Source organism: Gallus gallus, chromosome 1, assembly GCF_016699485.2.
Source record: "Gallus gallus isolate bGalGal1 chromosome 1, bGalGal1.mat.broiler.GRCg7b, whole genome shotgun sequence".
In the NCBI taxonomy this organism is placed as follows: domain Eukaryota; kingdom Metazoa; phylum Chordata; class Aves; order Galliformes; family Phasianidae; genus Gallus; species Gallus gallus.
The window spans coordinates 55,338,023-55,353,095 of NC_052532.1; the positions used below are offsets into that span (position 1 = coordinate 55,338,023).

Below are 15,073 nucleotides of genomic sequence, written 5' to 3' on the forward strand. Positions count from 1 at the left end.
ACAGGGAATTTATCTATTTCCAGTCTTATTTTTGAAATTCAGCTGTTGTCTATGAAATGTAACTGCTACAGAGTAAGAGAATGACTGCCAAAGAAGACCCTTTCACTTTCTTACATGCCCATGTAAGTGTAGGAGTAGAGAAAGCATCCTGTTAAAGCACTTTCTGCAGAAGACTGTGGCCTACCCCCAGACTTGAAAGTGTATGACTTATATATATATATTTATAGAATTAATTGTTTATAGTGTTGCCGCAGTTTCTTGATGAGCATAAATTTACGCAAGGCTGTGAGTAAGCAGAAAAACAATGGGTTGGCTCAGACCATTCTGACTCAGTCCAGCTCTGTGAACAAAATGGTTTTCTTTCAGAAAATGAATATTCTAACAATGCTTCATAACTATTTCTATCTCCAAACTAATACCCACAGCCACTGTAAACAGCAGCTTCTAAGGAAAGTAGATACTACTGAAAACTGTGTTGACTTCAACAGAATGTTCATTAACAGCCATTTATTACTAAGGCAATGGACAAAATATTAAATTCCACACACAAACTCTTTGCTTCACACCTTAATATTTTAAAGAATATTTTTAAATGATAGAAAAAATATAAGCGTTGTAGAGAAAATGGTAAAGAGAAGAAGTTGTAATCTGAAAAGATGAGAACATTCCTAATTAGCTCTGACAGTTTTATGGTACTGTATAAAAGGCACCTGAATTACAGTAGAGAGATTTCTTTTCAGACTTACATTAAATATACTGAAGTTTTCTTTTAAATCAGACCCATGAAAGTGACTGGATAAAAGCTTCTACTATTACAATGAATTTTTAATAGCTTTCTTTTGGTAACTCTTTATTGATTACTTCAGGTTACGTGAAAGCTAATGAGGACACCTATTTTAGGTTAACATAGCAAGTTTAAAATGAATATACCTCATACCTTGAAATTGCTGTAGTCAAGTAAGATGTAATAATTTGTTTCTACAACCCCTGAATTCCTGAATTACTAGTCAACAGGTCTTCCATGAAAAAACTTTCCTACGTATTTCAAGTTTTATGTTTCTTTCCATTAAAGTTTCCAGCCTTTTACAGACATATTTAGTTTGGCAGGAAGAATCTTGTGACTCATAGACTGAAGAGATTTGAGAGCAAGCTACTGAAAATGTATCTAATTTCTTCTTGTGTAATTTGGGAGCAAGCTACTGATAGTATGTCTAATTTTCCTAGTTTAATCAGATGTATTATTGGCAAATACATGTCCTGAATAAAAGCCATGTTTATTTCTGAAATATATAGCTAATATTAAACCCAAAAACACCATTCATCTTTGCTTTTAGAACACTTATGCTTTTTCCTAATTGTTTCTGGCGTTATACTCTAAATCGATGGGCACTAAATGAAAACAGATATATTACTAAAATCATTTGCATTATGCCCCTATTTATGTTTTCAAAATCAGAAATATAAACTTTTCTTGCTGATTTTTTTCCTCTTCTTTTTAAGGGAAAATAGAGATGTAGGAAGAATTGGTGATGTTATTCCTCTGTGATTCATATGGAGAAAAATAGATGTATTAGAAAGGCTCTCATATTTATTTTATATTGATGATTCTATTGTTGCTTATGCCTCCTTACAGACAAAAGTCTCTTTCAAATTAAGTTCTTTCTGGACAATCTGTGACAAAGGTATCATTTTCATTTATCCACATACAGACTGAACCTTTCTGAAGGATCAAGATTTTAAAAAGCTTGATCCAATACATAAGGAGATTCTTCTTCATATTCACTCCGTCTACTCTCAGCTTCTTTAATGAGATAGTGTAGTTAGGAGCTTACCGAGCTCATTTTACCAGCAGTGAAAGGAGTCAGAAGCTTTCAGAGCTCTCTGTAAGCTATGGATATGCCATAGCACAAACCTTTCCTTCTTCTCTGAATTAAATAAGGAAGCTATGGTAACTGCACATCTAAGTTAGTTAAGTTAGTGGACTAAGGACTCTCCATTACATCCTAAACTAAGGTGCGCTCATAAGGACCACACAGGGATGTTGTGTCAGGCTTGGGCTGCCACTTGTCCTTTCTCTGCCTCATGGTTTCCCATAATAGATATGTTTGATACACTCTTCAAAGGACAGGTGTCAGGCTTCTCCTTAGGAAGCACTCTGGATACTCCATAAGAGATAAATAAGAGTGGTGTTGATAATGAAAATATGGTATTAATACAGTTCCTATTAAAAAATAAAACCCTATAGGCAGCATTTTATCTGCAATCTATTAGCAATAATTTTATTGCTGTAGTTACCAAGGTCTAATAAAAAAGCATTTTCCCATCTTTATTGGGTAAGTGCCAAAACTTTTATCGCTTATGCTCTGGCCATTAACTTTTATTCTGTAGCCTTTATCTTAGCTGTGTGTGTAATAGTCTGCTAAGAAACATTCAAGTAGGAATTTGTATTCAATTCAATCCATTATTTACTCCGAAACTCGAAAAGAATAGCTTCTTATGTCTCTGTTATTTATCCATATCAAATATTGTTGCTAACTTAACTGCTGATGATCACTCATGTAGGAACTGGATTTTTCTTACTGTGAGTGATGTTCTGGGAAACAAGTACAACTGTAACTAACCCAGTAAGATTCAAGTAAAGCTTGAAATCTCTAGCTGAAAGACATGCATTTTGCATGTGTTTTGAGATTAGATGATCTTAAAGGTCTTTCCAACCTTAATGATTCTATGATTTTATTATGTGAAAAATAAGTAATACTCCTTCATATTTTATTCCCTGCATAATAAGACAAGGTGCACTTATCCATGCAACAAAAAATGAAGCAACTTTTTATATTGCTATTCACAACAATTCATTCCTAGTCCTATGAATGTGCATGGCCCAGCAGTTTTCTAAGACAAAGAGACAACAACAATATTTGAAACCTAGAGTGATATCTAAACAGAAAAGTCATACCTCATTAAAGAAGCAATTTCTCCATTGAAATGTATGAAGTACCAGGATGGAGGATGATACCTGAATGATGCTCAAGTACAGCTTTGAGATACTCAGTGATAAATCAGACAGTTTGAAGATTTAATTTATAACTACTCATGATGTTTTAAGATCATCTATAAAAGCAAATACACAACTGAAATAAATAAGAACCCTTCCTGAAGTAGTTAGCTATTCACTGAGTTGAATCAACAGCCCAGTGCCCCTCTACCTTCCTCACTTGGGTTTCTCCCTTCACTCAAGACGATACAGAAACTCTATAGGCCACTCCAAAGATAGTTGCATTCCATGACCTTTAAAGTGATGAGTTCACTGGAAACAGATAAAATTTCCAAACCAGTGAGGAGAGTAAGAATTAGTAGGTTGTTTGGATTTTGACAGACTGTTAGGATGAATTATTTTAAAGCAATCAGAGAACCGCATAAGAACAAAACAAACAGACATAGTAAATATTATTTATCTTATGCAGTCCATAAATACTTCTTATGCCTGATTAGAAAAGGGAATATACACATCAGGAAACCGCTCATTTTAACATCCAGCAATTGCACTACAGACCAACATGAGAGATTTGTAGTGTAATTTTAAAGTTCATCTATCACTCTTACGTGATGTAAACTACTAAGAATACCAATTTTTTCAGGTGTTTGTTGAAGTGCTTTAACTGCTCTAGGTTTTGTGGCATCTGGATACCTACATCTAAAAGACTGAGACCTCACTTTTTAGAAGCGCTGATCTATTTTCAAAATAAATAGTTTATTTCCAAAATAGGATATAAGTCTCTTGAAAAGTCAATGAGACTATGCAAGACTCCTAAAGGCACGTGTAGCAGATATACAAAGATTAATAGGCATTGAAGAGGCAGATAGATACTCAAGAGATTTTCAGAAGCAAGCATGCATCTAAATTTCTACTGAAATAAATGACAGATGGTCCTGGACAATTGTTTAGAACAAAGGCAAATACCTGTGGTTTTAGTCACTTTAGTGATTTTGGAAACAGGAGTCACGTTCCTTCACTACTTGTCTTAGTTCAGCTATGGAACTTATTGAATGCTGGTGAAAAATCTACCACTATCAAAAGCCCTTTAAAAGAAGAGTTGGCATAATGACTTAGCTTCCTCTCTGACGTGAAACATACTAATACGCTTAGTATGAAATCTTCTTATTTCTAGCATAAGTATGTGAGGCATCGGATGAAAGCTAATAATTTCCCAAGTGAGCTAAAAATAATGAAGGCTGAATTTGAATAAGTATTCAAAAGAGGCATTCTGGAACAGACAGTGGTTAATAAGGACTATAAATGCTACCTTTCTACTAACCTTATTTGCAAGATGCCAAGGCCCCAATGTGGATCACAAACATTATTATAAGATGAAGACTGAATGTGAGAAAAGCAATAATCATTGCAGGAAGTTTGAGACAATTCGTATTTTATTGTTTGGCTTATCTTATAAACTGAAAACTGTAATTAAAAATCTCTCAGAATTCTTTAGAAGTTATGTTCACATGAGATCTTGTTTTGAAATTCCAAGCACTTGTCATTTTCCAATAAAATAAGAGCATCTGACAGCATCTAAATTTGTCACAATAATGTTAAATGCACTGTATTATAAGAAGTAAGACAACCCACAGGGTTTATTTTAAGTATTAGTTTGTGTAACCACAAGTAGTACTGTAGGAGTGTATGAATTGAATGTATTTTTAAATATGTACGGTCGCTAAAACAGAAGAGCTTAATGAAAAAACTAGTGACTGAAACTGTGGTTCTTTAAATCCCTTAAAATCAGGAAGTGCTAACCTTAGTTTTGAAACTTTACGTGGTCACAAGTCAATCAGTTTTACATTATGATACAGGGTTTTTTTTAAATAAAAATTGTGTTCATAGTTACACAGGGATACATGCTTCTTTGGAGAAAGAATAAACCAGTCAAATACTTACTTTTTTCTTCATTATCTAATGGGTGGTCTCGTGCCCCGTTGATTTGCAAGATCCAAATGCTACAGACAAAAAGAATTAATATTTTTCTCATAAACTCTTCTAGAGTGCTCATCACAGAAGTATTTGTTTGTTATGCTCAGACAAATGCATTGCACCATACAACTTCTCAGAAGATTACTTGTTTCTATGAGCATTTATGAGGCTTTTTGACCTATTAATTGTATTCCCAAATGGAGATGGCAAAGATTCATTTGGTAAAGAAATTTTAAAATTTCTGCTCGTGTTTTCTATATTCAAAACAGAATACAAATATCATTGAAATTAACCTGGAGATACAGGCAAGCAGCATTGCTCCTTTTTACAGGGGAAATGTGATGTATTCTACTTGAACTAACAAAGCATTTTTGACAAGAGACTTAAAATCAAAAGCAACCTAAGCTTCCTCTCCTTTTCTTCAAAACTAAGCATCTTTCCAAAGCATCATTACCCTCTTCTGTTGCCATTGCGGCAACAGAAATTACCTCATTCCTATGAGCTGCACAAATTCCAGAGCATCTGCTGTGCATCAGCAAAGCACTGACCAGGAATAGTTTTCATTGCCAAGTGGCTGGTGATAAACAGAATTCTGTGCGGAATCATCTAAAATTGTAATTGATTGAAATCTCTCATCCAGAGATCTCATTTTAGATGAATACATTTAAAACAAGACAGAATATAAAACCTTTGCAGCTAATGTAGAAGCTGAAGCAAGTTGGTACAGAGAAGCCCTATGGTTTTTTGCAAAAATTCATAGTGTGCTGTGGTTATGGAAACACCTCTCAGAGTTACAAGCTAAGCCTTTAGCTGGAAGAAGTAACTTCCTGTCTCCAGTAACAACAACATAAATTAGGCTTATCCATTCATGGCTAGTATTCTGAAACTACCAACAGGATGGGAATTCATTCAAATAATTTTATGGTGAGAATGTCAGCAGAGACCACCATTGCAGTTCTCATATATGAATAAACTGTTTTTCAAATATCAACCTATGCTGCCAGTGGACAGTAATCTGGTTTTAAAAAATCCACGTTATGTGATAATTTGTTTTTTCTTCCTGCCTCCCCCACACTTTATCACCAGTACTGTAAACAACACTAGAAAACCTGTTCATTATGAAAAATCTAAGCAGGTACATAAGATTTTGTTGGTTAAGCCCGTAACTTTGGCTGGACATTTTCAGACAAAGGAAATGACAGTGTGTCATTTCTATATTGCCAATTTTGCTGGTTTCTTATAGTCTCAAAATATAGATGGCTATTTGATGTAATTCTGTACCAACAGCAAACTGTTTTCTTACTGAAACAACTACAATCACAGAAAAATTCTGGCTGAAATTGGCAGTTGAAATCTGAAAGTCCCATTATTCTTATTTTGAGTCAGTACTGAAAATCCACCTTTTCTTTGAACCAATTCTACCTCTTCAGTTTCCATTATATACGTATGCTATGTTGAAAGCAGAATCATAATGCTCTTTTAAACTACTACTTTGAATTCATTTTAGACGCATTTAAACTATTGCAATTTAGCTGCTGGCCACTTGATTTCAGTGCAGCCAGTGAGAAAGCATGCGATTCAATGACCCTGAGTTCACTGAGATTACTGGAAAACCAAAACAAGGGTTTGGAAGTCCAGTGCTTTAACACATAAAGAAATACATTAAATACTTCAAAAGATATAAAATTCTTAGAACTGTTGGACAGGCTTCTGTGTGAACTTTCCTGTCCAAGCAACATTGCTAAATACCGTGACTCCAATCAGAAGGCTGACATCATGTTGTTGTGTAATTCATAACCTCATAACTCAGTGTCACTTTTTAAAATGCTTTATATGTGCATTCAGCAACTTAAAATCTCAAATGTCAGATGTTAAATAATGGACAGATCAGGAGGTTTATTTTGTAATATGAATTCTTTATATTTTTTAGAAGAAAGAAAAAATGTAAAGGTTGTTTAGCCAATGTTAATACTAGAAGCCTAGAGTCAAAAAATAATCAGGAATGACCAACTGGAAGGAAGCTGATCCCAATCATTTTGATGGACAAGAGTAAACTTGAACTTTTATAGTACAACTGGGACAAAGTGCACCTAAATGCACATAGTAACAAACACCATCGAGATCCTAGAGAGCTGAATATATGGCATGAGTAAACAGCCAAATTAACATCGTATATGTTAGGCCCAACAACAACAAGCAATGGAGATCAGATGCTCAGAATGTAATCTTCATCTCCTTTTCTTCAAAACTAAGCACCTTTCCAAAGCATCATCTGCTGCCATTGCAAAAATCACCTCATTCCTGAGAGCTGCACAAATTCCAGAGCTGCTGCTGTGCATCAGCAAAGTACTGATCAGAAATAGCTTTCATTGCCAAGTGGCTGGTGATAAGCAGAATTCAGTGCTGCCAGGTATTTGTAAAGGAAGAGAAGTGTATTCATTGCTTCAAGTGACATACGGCAGGGACTGGTGTCATGGGTAACACCCGGTGTTATCCGTAACCCAACCTTCTGGAGTATCAGCATAGCACTTCAGAGGTACAGTGTTGGCCTGACAAAATCTGTGAGATCACAGTCATCTATGAAGGTGTTATGTAGCCGTTGATGATACACTGAGGAGACCACTAACAATGTCTTTCTCTGTTATACATAAAAATACAAAATAATATAAAACAAAGGCTTACTAAAGCCCTTATGCTGCATATTATTCAGTGTGATTTGAGGTTCTTCTTTCTCAAGGTATGGAATGATGTGCCCCTTACAAAACCATCATCTGGGACAGACTGGATTATAGATTCTTTGGTATGAACAAAAGCAACTGGATATCTATGGTAACAATAAATAAATAAATAAATAAATACCATCTGGTCTTTCAACGCTTAGCAGTAACTACTATTTAAAAGGCTTAAGATTTCTGGACATATCTTACTTTCAGTATCAAACCAATATTCACTTGATTTCTTTGTATGCTACCTAAGATGATCTTGTTGCTATTCGGTTTCTCGTATGTACAGTGAATTTATTTATCAGTTTTGCACCCATAAAAAGAAGCAATGAGATGTTGAAACATATGAGTCCAGTAGTACACAATTATGGCTAACACAGTCTCTTTCTGAGTAATCCATGAATGGAATACTGAACACTAGAAGTAGGTGTAAACTCTCACCTTTTATATTTCAAAGCACAGATCAAACACCGTTTAGACAGACCAAATCAAGCAGCTGGGAGGGCTATAGCTATTTCTAGCTCTAACACTAGCTAACTTAAATAACCTTGACCAAACCATTTTATCTATATTTGTCTTACTTTCACCATGTGTGAAAATGAAGAAATGATGTTTATTCACCTTTTAAATATTTTTAAAATCCACAGATTAAGGTCACCATTCAGATCCATCCAAACACTACTTTTTAGAATCTCACTCGTATGTAAACTTAACCACTGGAAAAGTTAAAATTTTAAGTAAAATTACACATTGCAATAAAAATAATAAATTGCAAGTAACAGTTTCTCAGACTTTGAAGAACAGTTCAGTAAATACAGAAAAAATACATTTGTTTTCATAAGGATAAAAATTGGCTACTACTGGAAGTTAATACATGCCATTTTACTGCAGAGAATCCCTGAAACCATTTTAAGCAATACTTGAACAGTTATATAAAACTTAATAGCAAGTAGATCACCCAAGCAGGCCCCACAGCCTACTGCAAGTATATGGCACAGGGTTCAGAGGTTACATGAGACCAACTTTCCTAGCCAAACAAGTAAAACCATAACACTTCCAGGCACTGAAACACTTTTCCTTGGACTTCAGCAGAAGCAGATGTGGGGCTGACTACACAATGAACAAAAAGCATATATAGAAGAAAATGGCAGTAAAAAACATAAGCTCAATTTGCAGTTTATCTGTAATCATCCTTACACCTGAACACTGGCTTTCCAGTATTACCCTCTTCATGTGAAAATCGGTGCAAATCTTCAAATAATCGGGAGCTCATTTCTTCATGTGTGCTTCAGATTGCTCTGCCAAGCGAACTGGTGCAATATTTCAATCTTCATTTTACTTTGGGGTGTAAGTTCTGAGTCATCATCGTTTATTTTTCTCCAAGACTTCAGCTTGTGTTTTCTGTTTTTCTTCCTGGATGTGTCATAACAACTGAATTGTACCACTCCGGTAAAATGGTAAAGCCCAGCAGACATCTGCCAGTGACAAAATACTGTGCTCTCACTCTAATTCCCCACACATTCCACTCTTCACACAACTTTTCTCGCATCCTCTCAGAAAAGTGGTAGAGCCTAGTAAGCAATTTCGTTTCATTCTCCGCAACATTCTGCCAACACTAACACAGAGATGAAGCAATAAATCAAGAGTTGCCTCAGAGAAGAGCCTACTTGCCTTGCATGTTCTTTTTCTAGCCCAGTTTTTATCAATATTCCCAACAGGTTAACCTCCCTGAAGTCAGTGACTTCCCTGTAGGTAGTCTATCTGTTAGTTTTGGGTCAACACTGTGTTAATTAACTTTGGAGGTTTTTTGTTGTTGGTTTGTTGTTTTTTTTTCAGAATTGCAAAGTAATTCTGATTTGGTAAAATCATTTGAGAGATGTTTTACTCTTTCCAATTTAATAGAAACTGTTCAAAAGTTTCCAACATTTGTGAAGACAAGAGAGATGGGAGAAAAAAAATTCCTTACTCTGAGTTTCGAAATCACCATTTTTCATTCATAATAGTCACTACTGTGGTATATTTGTTTTAAAAACAATCATTATACATCAGAATTGCATGCAGGAGAAATGGAGGTGAGAATGAGTAGCTACGGAAAAGCATGAAAAGCAAGGCAGAAAAAGTTGCATCTTGAGGTAAAAATGATGGATCCGAAGAAAACGTAAGTTAAGATAGAGGGGACTTTAAACGTTACTATTAAAGTTCTGTATTTGGCAGCTACCTTACCTGAACTAGGACTTTGATTCCTTTGAGGGTGAATCATGTTTGAACCAGGTTTCAAGGACAGTTCTCCTCTCACAAACGCACAGCACTTGCAATTGCATCCAATTTTTCTTACGAGATCGGGGTTGGGCAGCGATTGCACTGTGTGTTAGCAATTGCATGTGGGTGGATAGCTATATAAGAATCAGTCCTTCAGCCCTGGTTGGTGCAGACTGTGAAGCAGGCTGCAAAGGATCTCTTTAGAAGTACTCATACCAGTTCACCTAACCACAAAGTAGCCACATCTTGCTTAACTTCCATCTCAGCAAAGACCAAGAAAGAATGTTTGTTAAGAGAAACCTCCCCTCAACAGCCAGATGGGAAAAAGCCAGTATTGGAAAGCTGCTTCAGTTATGGCAGGAGTAAAAAAAATGACAGCAGCCATTCTAAGAAACAGAAGAGCTGCCAGATGACAACTTAAGTGTCATCTTAACTCACGTGGCAGGTATAAAAGTAAAAACTGTGGCAGACTAACTGTTTGGAAAATTGAACCGATAGATACTTACACTGGATTGATAACTAGTTACACCTATCTCTATTGATAAGGTTCGGAACTTTGGAAGCCTGAAATATTCACTTCATGGAAGCAGAAGGGTTACAGAATAAGACACCCATACAGTTAAGAGAAGAAGGGGTTAATTTTTCATGGGGGCATTCTTCTACTCTTGTCAGAAATTATCCAGTTGTTTTATCTGCACATTTTTTTCTCCCATCCTTCAAAAGAAGAAAAACAAAAACCTATTGAAGACCTACAATGCAAAACACCTGCAACCCAGACATTTAGGTTTGGTTAAATTATAACAAATTTAAGGCAGAGATTAATATTAGAAAGTGTCAGGCAATCTAAAATTTAGATGTTGCTGCCTGCTCCAGCTATTAGTGTCACTGTCAATATTACAGTGCCAGACAGTCATAATTTATGTGTGTGATTAACAGACTTTTTGTTTTGCTACTCAGTTGACTCAGTTGTTTATAGTGTTGCGGGATATTTAGTTTGCTTTTGTAAAAGTATTTAATTTTCAAACACTTACATATGCTGTGTGCAATAAGGCAGTATGAATTGTTCTTTAGGGATTGGGCTGCCCCTCACTGATTCAAGCTTGAGCTTTAACAGATGCCATATCCAGAAGAGCTAATGCTCATTTTTTCTTCTTCTACATTCACTAAGTATGATTTTTACATAATTGTACCAGAGCACTGAGCCCATAATGAACGAATGGTCCATGTAGAACTCTGGAAATATTTCAGCAGTGTTTGTGAGGCAGTGAATCAAAATGTGTCTGAGCGAGATATCGGACATGGTGCAACAACGCTTAGATTCTTTGGAACATAAGGAAAGAGCAAGTATTCTATCAGAGATATTTTATCATTCATTTTTTTCATTCATTCAGCCAGTATGGTGTCTAATGTGAAAATTTATAATGTGAAATAATAAATTAAGAACATCTGTTGTATTAGGAAATAAATGTATTACTCAATAATTACTACCAGTTTCAACACTGAAATGTTAACAGTATGTATGATTTCTTAAGGACTTTGCTTCTTAGCAATTTTACAGGATACTGGTTTGAAACACTGTAGATACTTGCCAGATGTGGTACAGTGGTAAAGTAACACTATTAAGAGGGAGTGTGTTTATCCTTAGATCACCCCTCTCCTGTTCTCTCAAACCAAGGAGAAGTGATTTCTGAATTTTCTAATGATCTTGAAAGATAAACATTGAAAGTTATTAGATCTAGAAATAATTATATTAAAAAGAGCATTATATTTTTTAATTCTAGTGCTAAGAACATAAACCTTTCCTAAGTCCTACTTATCAGTACAATGACGTCATCCTGGAGTAGGGAATAGGATAATCTTCCTCGTTGCTGCGTTACTGAAGAATGGCAAGGAGTTCTGATAAATATCCTGCGCACTGTGTGTATGTGTTTCCTTACAGCCAGTCCTCACTTTTACACCGGACAGAACAAACCGTAGATTTTAAAAGCTATATATTGCTTTCAGTATTTCTGGTATCCTTTCTCTCTGCAGTACAGCAACAAGTTCCAAACATTTTTCAGTGCTTCCTCTCTGCTCTTTGCCTTCACTCCACCAGCTGTCACTCCAGTGACATTTCCAAAGCGTGGAGCTAACAAAGAGCAGGGTAGAGCTTAACTGCTTAAGCTGTGGAGATCAGTAGTGGTATTTTAAAATATCAACAGAACTCTGTGTATTGGGAGCAATTTCTGATATCATTACTTGAATAGACAACAGTGTTTATTTACCACACAAGCAGTTGCACAGAATATGTTTCAGTTACTTTAGAAACTCTTAAAAGGTTACTGAACTGTAGTACACAGACATTTGATGACTCTCTGCCATAATGCTTAATTTAAATTAGAAATTAAGAAAACCTAGCCTGATTAATACTAAGAAATTTCTGCACAGACAATTAAGAAGCTATTAATAATGTGGAAAGGAGGCCAAAGTACAGAGTATAGGAGAAATATTAGAGAAGTGCTACTTCCTGATTTGCACATATTCTCTGGCAATGTAATTTTCAAATTGCAGAATCTATATTTACAGGTCATGACCTAAAATTCCACTCTAAAATGGAGTTATCACATAGGGGTGCCCTCCTATAACAACTAAGTTTTCTTTTCACTTGTTTTTTAATTGAACCACTGCAGTCCAAGATCCAAATACTGATAGAAAACCCATTGCAATGTGCAGGGAGAGCAGTATTTTCTTCAGTCTGTAAAATACGGGTTCCTCTGATGCATGACGACACAGAGACAATGACTAGGTGCGGGTGGTGGCCACTAAAGTGCTCGGGGCTCACTAGAGTAACAAGGATGCCATGCTTACCACCAGGCCCTGCCTGCTCACAATGCTGCACCTTTTGCTGCTGGCCACTGCAAGGTGCCTTAGCTGGAAGGAGCAATGAGTGTGATAGCTCCTGGCTATCAACACTGAAGTAGCAAAGGGGTTGTTTCAATTTTTCATTAGATCTTCACATAGGGAAGAACTTCTAAATACATTTAAAAGACAGAAAGCCTTTTTGGAGACCCTCTGTACTAGGGTAAATTTTAGCTCTTCCTTGTTGATCACACAAACCTTCTGGAGGTCTGATCAGTTTGCTCTATAGTAGACGTAATATTCAGCTAGAGACACTTAAAGGGAGCTTATAAGCAGGAAGGAAATCAACATTTTACAAAAGTAGATAGAGAAAGGACAAGGGGGAAAAGTTTTAAACTAAAAGAGAGAAGAGTTGGATTACATGTCAGGGGAAAACATTTCACTCAGGAGGCAGTGAGGCAGTGGTACAGCCTGCCCAGGGAAGCTGTGGGTGCCCCATCCCTGGAGACGCTCAAGGCCAAGTTGGATGGAGCCCTGGGCAGCCTGAGCTGCTGGGTGGCAGCCATGTCCACAGCAGGAGATTGGAAATGGGTGGGCTTTAAGGTCCCTTCCAACTCAAGGCATTCTGTGATTCTATGATTCTATGATACCACTTCATTACAACAGCTCCTTCTCTCTTTTATTAAATAGAAATAATTTCTATAGACGTCACCACAGAGGGCAATTCATATAATCATAGAACTGTAGAATGCCCTGGGTTGAAAAGGACCATAATGATCACCTAGTGTCACCCTCCCTGTAATGGGCTTGGTCACCAACCACTAGACCAGGCTGCCCAGAGCCACATCCAGCCTGGCCTTGAATGCATCCAAGAATGGGGCATCCACAACCTCCTTGGGCAACCGGTTCCACTGCGTCACCACTCTCTGAGTGAAAAACTTCCTCCTAATGTCTAACCTAAACCTCCCCTGTCTCAGTTTAAAACCATTCCCCCTTGTCCTATCACTATCCACCCTCGTTAACAGCCTTTCCTCCTTCTGTTTATATACTCCCTTCCAGGACTGAAAGGTCACAGTGAGGTCTCCCCAAAGCCTTCTCTTCTCCAAGCTAAACAATCCCAGTTCCCTCAACCTTTCTTCATATGAGAGGTTCTCCAGCTGTCACCTGGGGGATTCTCTGCAGATGCTGCATACCTGCTAGTCATGCACACAGAGAAAGACAAGCAGATAGTCTTGTACAGGTCAATACTATGCAGCTACTTCCCTCGTCAAACTTTGGTTTATGCTTTGCATCACTAAGATTAAGAAAAAAGCAGCAAACATGATGTTTATGTTGATTGTTTTTCATTATTGCTAATTCTAAATGAGATATATGTTAAATGTATCTGGTCCACAAAAAAAATATTGCTCTTAAGTTCTATAGAGAAAACTTTGTGCAATAGTTTATTTTTGTGGTTTTAATCTTTAGAGTGATCACAGTTGACTATATAACAGTTTTATGATACTAGATGGAAAGTAAAAACAATTATAAAGTTTAAATTGATAACAACTTATTTAATGACATGCTGTCTAACTGCTGGAGGCATAAACAAAGGATACCTAGAATGCTGGAATGAATTTAGGAAATTCATTAGAAAAGTTATTAAGTGACATTACAAAGAAGACAAGAAGTATTGTTTGAGAAGCATATGCAAATGACAGATGAGGATAGATTACAAATAATTAAGCAAAATAACAAGAGATGTAGTTTAGACAATCATTTAGGAACTGAGAAGAGAAAACTGACTCATTTTAGGCAAATTGACTTCATTTCATTTCCTATTATGACTTTATTCTGGATGCTAACCTGAAACTTTTCTGAATTTCATGAAGGAGGAGATTGAGGTCTGCAGAATTAGTGTCATCCTGGCTAAGGCCCATCAGCTGGAAACCTCACAGAATCAGCCACACTTTCTAAACTTGCTGAACTTCCCCAGCCAGGCCGCACGGCCTCCTTGGTTTATTTCGGCACCTCCTTTTTTGGCTAGCAAAAAGGAGTTCAGAGGAATGCAAAATGAAAAACAAGGGGAAAAAATGAATCCAACTTTCCCAAACCACAGAAAACTTTCATTTGGTATACATTTTGACCAAAGTTTCAGTGAGAGCAATGGTCATATTTTATCCAAAAATTACTCTGAATGGAAGGAACTCTGGGCAGTTTTGACACACAACGACTGAGAGAGAAACACCACGCTATCAGTATCTGCATCCACACTCTTGAGTGTATAAATGCTAAAAGTGCAGAA

The 15,073-nt window shown here is 36.4% G+C and overlaps 1 protein-coding gene and 1 long non-coding RNA gene across 2 annotated transcripts in view; one reads left to right on the forward strand and one right to left on the reverse strand.

Moving 5' to 3' along the window:
- LOC121109115 overlaps positions 1–3,204 on the reverse strand; it is a 77,617-nt gene extending 74,413 nt beyond the window's left edge. The window contains exon 1 of the long non-coding RNA XR_005844038.2: positions 2,957–3,204. This is a non-coding gene — a long non-coding RNA (uncharacterized LOC121109115). The remainder of the gene's footprint in view (positions 1–2,956) is intronic.
- The window catches only part of IGF1 (insulin like growth factor 1), a 48,385-nt gene that overhangs the window by 11,665 nt on the left and 21,647 nt on the right, over positions 1–15,073 (forward strand). The window lies entirely within an intron of this gene.